Here is a 5,894-nt window from a genome sequence, read left to right on the forward strand (position 1 = left end):
TGTCCCAGGAAGGGGAAACTTTATTGACACATTCCTGGGGTCAGATACATCACATGATCACACTGACAGAACCACAGGCACATAGACACAGGCAACAGAGCATGCACAATGTCGGCACTAGTACAGTGTATATCCACCTTTCGCAGCAATGTGGGCTGCTATTCTCCCATGGAGACGATCGTAGAGATGCTGGATGTAGTCCTGTGGAACGGCTTGCCATGCCATTTCCACCTGGCGCCTCAGTTGGACCAGCGTTCGTGCTGGATGTGCAGACTGCGTGAGACGACGCTTCATCCAGTCCCAAACATGCTCAATGGGGGACAGATCCGGAGATCTTGCTGGCCAGGATAGTTGACTTACACCTTCTAGAGCACGTTGGGTGGCACGCGATACATGCGGACGTGCATTGTCCTGTTGGAACAGCAAGTTCCCTTGCCGGTCTAGGAATGGTAGAACGATGGGTTCGATGACGCTTTGGATGTACCGAGCACTATTCAGTGTCCCCTCGACGATCACCAGTGGTGTACGGCCAGTGTAGGAGATCGCTCCCCACACCATGATGCCGGGTGTTGGCCCTGTGTGCCTCGATCGTATGCAGTCCTGATTGTGGCGCTCACCTGCACGGCGCCAAACACGCATACGACCATCATTGGCACCAAGGCAGAAGCGACTCTCATCGCTGAAGACGACACGTCTCCATTCGTCCCTCCATTCACGCCTGTCGCGACACCACTGGAGGCGGGCTGCACGATGTTGGGGCGTGAGCGGAAGACGGCCTAACGGTGTGCGGGACCGTAGCCCAGCTTCATGGAGACGGTTGCGAATGGTCCTCGCCGATACCCCAGGAGCAACAGAGTCCCTAATTTGCTGGGAAGTGGCGGTGCGGTCCCCTACGGCACTGCGTAGGATCCTACGGTCTTGGCGTGCATCCGTGCGTCGCTGCGGTCCGGTCCCAGGTCGATGGGCACGTGCACCTTCCGCCGACCACTGGCGACAACATCGATGTACTGTGGAGACCTCACGCCCCACGTGTTGAGCAATTCGGCGGTACGTCCACCCGGCCTCCCGCATGCCCACTATACGTCCTCGCTCAAAGTCCGTCAACTGCACATACGGTTCACGTCCACGCTGTCGCGGCATGCTACCAGTGTTAAAGACTGCGATGGAGCTCCGTATGCCACGGCAAACTGGCTGACACTGACGGCGGCGGTGCACAAATGCTGCGCAGCTAGCGCCATTCGACGGCCAACAGCGCGGTTCCTGGTGTGTCCGCTGTGCCGTGCGTGTGATCATTGTTTGTACAGCCCTCTCGCAGTGTCCGGAGCAAGTGTGGTGGGTCTGACACACCGGTGTCAATGTGTTCTTTTTTCCATTTCCAGGAGTGTATCTGGCTTACGAGAAATGGCTCGAGCATTGTACGCAAATATTTTAACTCGATACGCACTAGCACTGTGCTAGCTGGAGAGCTGGTGTTATTTTGGAAGTGACGAGCGATCCCTTCTGCTGATTTTGTGCAATTTTTTACTGCCACCCTCCGCAATGGTCGACGATCCCTGTCTGTTAGTATATGAGATCTGTCTGGTCTTGGTTTAGTTGCAGACGTTTCTTCGCGTTTCGAATCCGCAATCACCAACAGCGGACTTGGCCGGCTTTAGCAGCGTAGAATTGTGCCTGATGGATTTGTTACTCTGGTGGTCTCTAACGACTAGCAAACGTTCGAAGTGTTCTCCTGATCAATCCGCTTCACCGTTAGTGCTTTCGTACTGACAACACGATAGTCTCTGCTTCCTTTTATACTAGCGGGTGACATCTAGCGGTCAATTCCGCATTACACAGGGGTGTCCGTAAAATAAGGTTCCCATGGCGCTACAGTCCTGAAAAGTGCTGTTACGGTGGATCTCGCGAGTGGTTCCCCCACTCCAAATCCCCTCCCAAGCGAGCTGCCTGCTGAGCTCAGTCTTGTAGAGATGGGTCGAACTCGTTCATTCCCGTGAACTACTTCATTCATTTCACTCTTTGCCGTGAAGCGTTCAAATGAAGTAGTTCATTCGTGAAGTATGGAAGCCTGGCGAAGTTGCCCAGTTCGCCGCTCAGCCGCGGCTACGCTAGCTTCGCCTCGCTCGTACAATAAAGCTTCGTAATACTTCATAATTTTACCAACAGATGGCCGCACTATGCAGTAACGTGCACGCAACGTTTTACGCTCTTACAGCGTCTGAGTTAACTTAATAGAGCATGGTTGAGGGGGACAAAGGAAAGATAAACAGAGAAGCCTGTCACATATAAAGAAGGTATTACATTTAATCTTGCTCGACATTTTCCCATGAAGCGCCCAAAAAAGTCTTTATCTGCCTAATTAAACATTATTTGTTGTATTCATGGACAGAAAACTAGGGCTACCAGCGAAATGCAGTCCAATTTTATGTTCCTTTTAAAATTTTATCCAAAATAGAATGAGTACGTTTACCACCATCACATAGTCTATATACCTACGTTAAGTAATTATTCAGAATTTTTCCTGTAGATTTTATTTTTGTTGAGAATAATAACCCTCCAGATTCAAAACGTAAACTGTCACCTGTAGTCATTGGTACGATTTCAGGTAAAATCCCTCTTTCAGTGTTATTAACAAACCTCTTATTTTCATGTTGGCTGTGCGTGCTCACACAGCCAGCCTCTTCGTTTGTATTTTTAATTTTCATTTGTCTGCAAGCGCTGCCAACGGTAGGCTACCCGTAGACGCGAAGTTTAACTGCACAAATAGTCACGGGTAATGATGTCAGCACTGCAGGAAGCAGCTGACGCTGCATTCCCCTCGCCCCTCACCTCACCAAACCCTCGTAAACCTATCGTTCCCAACAAACACCGTTCGATTCGCCGACAGGCAGTAGAGAGAGGACTTGAAGTGAAGTGACGTATCGCCGATGTAGTGGTAGAGGGAGAGGGGAAGAGAGTGAGTGAACTAGAAAAAAGTGTGGAGTGTGCTATCTGTGAAGAGTTTGAAGTACCAGTTCATTGAAATTGAATGGTTAGTTCACACTTCACTGGAGTGAAGCGTTCATTTGAACGACTCATTCACGAGCTCCCCATCACTACAGTCTTGGCTTGGCAGCCGTACGTGGTGGATCTGCCCCTCGCTTCGCCCGTCAGGTGTGAGCTGCGCTCGGTGATCCGTTTCCTGCCTGCAAAAAACATTGCACCCACAGAAATCCATTCCCAGCTATGCGAAATCTATGGAGACAAGTGTATGAGCGTACAACACGTGCGCAAATTGTGCAGAGAGTTCAAGAACGGGGGTACTGACGTCCATTATGAGGAGCGTTCCGGACGGCAGTCTGTTTCTGACGAAACAATCGCAAAAGTAGAGGCAGCGGTGCTCTCAGATCGAAGAGTGACGGTTCGTGAGCTCTCCTAAATGATCCCTGATGTCAGCAAAACCTCTATTGACAAGATTTTGACGGAGAATCTAGGGTATCGTAAGGTTTGCGCGAGGTGGGTGCCAAGAATGTTGACCGAAGACCACAAATTTCAACGCGTTGAAGCGGCCCAAGAACTTCTTAAATATCACGGAACTCATAGCGAGGACTACCTCGACTCCGTCGTCATTGGAGACGAGTCTTTGGTGCACTACCGCACACCCCAAACCAAAGAACAGTCCAAACAATGGAAGCACCCAGAGTCGCCGAGATCGCGAAAATTCAAACAAACGCAAAGTGTCGGCAAAGTGATGGCAACAGTGTTTTGGGACAGGAAGGGGGTATTGCTGTGCGAGTTCTTGCCCACCGGTACAACAATCAGCGCTGCCGGGTAGTGCAAGACACTGCAAAAATTGCGCCGTGCGGCTCAAAACAAGAGGAGGGGTATGCTGTCCAAGGAGGTGCGTTTGCATCTGGATAACGCTAGACCGCACGCCGCTAAAGCCATCAACGAGCTCATCGCAAAATTTGTATAGGGTTATTGTCAAATACCTTCCCTACAGCCTGGACGTAGCCCGAAGTGGCTTCCATCTCTTCCCTGACATGAAGAAACACCTGGGTGGAACGCATTTCGGCGACAGAGAAGAGCTGGAAGAAGCGGTTCTCAGGTATCTGCGCGGGTTGGCGGCAGATTTTTTTGACTCGGGCATTCAAAAGCTCGTACACCGCATGCAAATATGTATTGACCTCAGTGGCGACTATGTAGAAAAATAGGTTAAAGCCTGAACTTTCCAAAAATGTACCCATTCATGAAATAAACATGTTTCACACTGTGAAAAAAGAATTGGGAACCTTATTTTACGGACACCCTTCGTACACAGGGGTGTCCGGACACTTTTGATCTGATAGTGAGTACGGGGTGACGATACTATAAACTTTCAAGAATGATGGGAAGGGTAATTGTATCAATCTGAGGGAAGGGCCACTGGTCTACATCTATCTACATCTACATTTATACTCCGCAAGCCACCCAACGGTGTGTGGCGGAGGGCACTTTAGGTGCCACTGTCATTATCTCCCTTTCCTGTTCCAGTCGCGTATGGTTCGCGGGAAGAACGACTGTCTGAAAGCCTCTGTGCGCGCTCTAATCTCTCTAATTTTACATTCGTGATCTCCTCGGGAGGTATAAGTAGGGGGAAGCAATATATTCGATACCTCATCCAGAAACGCACCCTCTCGAAACCTGGCGAGCAAGCTACACCGCGATGCAGAGCGCCTCTCTTGCAGAGTCTGCCACTTGAGTTTGTTAAACATCTCCGTAACGCTATCACGGTTACCAAATAACCCTGTGACGAAACGCGCCGCTCTTCTTTGGATCTTCTCTATCTCCTCTATCTCCTCCGTCAACCCGATCCAGAAACGACCGAGTCGAAAGTTAAAAGCGAAAGTCGTTCTCTTACCCATGCTAGTGGATTTCTTCTACTTCCAGTGCGCTTGTACAGAGATGTGTTTCGCATTAGCGAAGATGAACAAGTTCTCATAGCTCTTAAGGTATTTACTTTAGACGCCATGTTTACTAGACATTTTCTCTTATTTTCTTCCACACTTCCTCCTCCCAAATTACTGAAAGCAAAGAGACTGCAGTTGAAGAGGGCTACTATCAGATGTTTCAGAATGATTTTCGCTTATAGTTTCGGCTCGCTGGTTTTCGGACCACGGTGCCATACCTCAAATTGATACATCTACCCCTTTGTAACACCATTCACGGAACCACCCTGTATAGCTGTTGTAGAATCTGACAACATATTCTGACCCCAATCGTAAAGAGGTACCTCAAACAGAATGCACTCCATCTTCACGCCACAAGTGGTCCATCAGGACCATCCGACCGCCGTGTCATCCACAGTTGAGGATGTGGATAGGATGCGTATGGGGTCAGCACACCGCTCTCCCGGTCATTGTGATGGTTTTCTGTGACCGGAGCCGCTACTATTCGGTCCAGTAGCTCCTCAATTGGCATCACGAGGCTGAGTGCACCCCGAAAAATGACAACAGCGCATGGCCGCCTGGACGGCCACCCATCCAAGCGCCAGCCACGCCCGACAGCGCTTAATTTCGGTGATCTCACGGGAACCGGTGTATCCACTGTGGCAAGGCTGTTGCCTTCAAACAGAATGACCCCCCTCCATATCATTCAGCATGGATTGCTAAAACATTTGTCATGTAGGACGCTAGTTGCGCTTTTTTCATATGACATGCTGAAAGCCACGGATCACATGGATTAAGGCATTCAGGCAGACGAAGTATTTATCGGCTAACGAAAGCGTTTGATTCTGTACGTCAGCAACGGTTATTGCCAAAAGTGCGAGTGTGTAGGGTAAAATTTGTGACTGGATGGAGAATTTGTTGGTAAGGAGGACGCAATATGTTAACTTCCATGGAGGTTCATCAAGAGAATTGAAGTTGGTACATGGAAAC

The 5,894-nt window shown here is 49.6% G+C and overlaps 1 pseudogene; it reads right to left on the bottom strand.

Moving 5' to 3' along the window:
* Positions 1–5,462: 5,462 nt before the first annotated feature.
* Positions 5,463–5,580, bottom strand: LOC126089875 (5S ribosomal RNA; annotated as a pseudogene).
* Between the last annotated feature and the right edge of the window lie 314 nt (positions 5,581–5,894).

The sequence above is a fragment of the Schistocerca cancellata genome, chromosome 6, assembly GCF_023864275.1.
Source record: "Schistocerca cancellata isolate TAMUIC-IGC-003103 chromosome 6, iqSchCanc2.1, whole genome shotgun sequence".
NCBI lineage: Eukaryota > Metazoa > Arthropoda > Insecta > Orthoptera > Acrididae > Schistocerca > Schistocerca cancellata.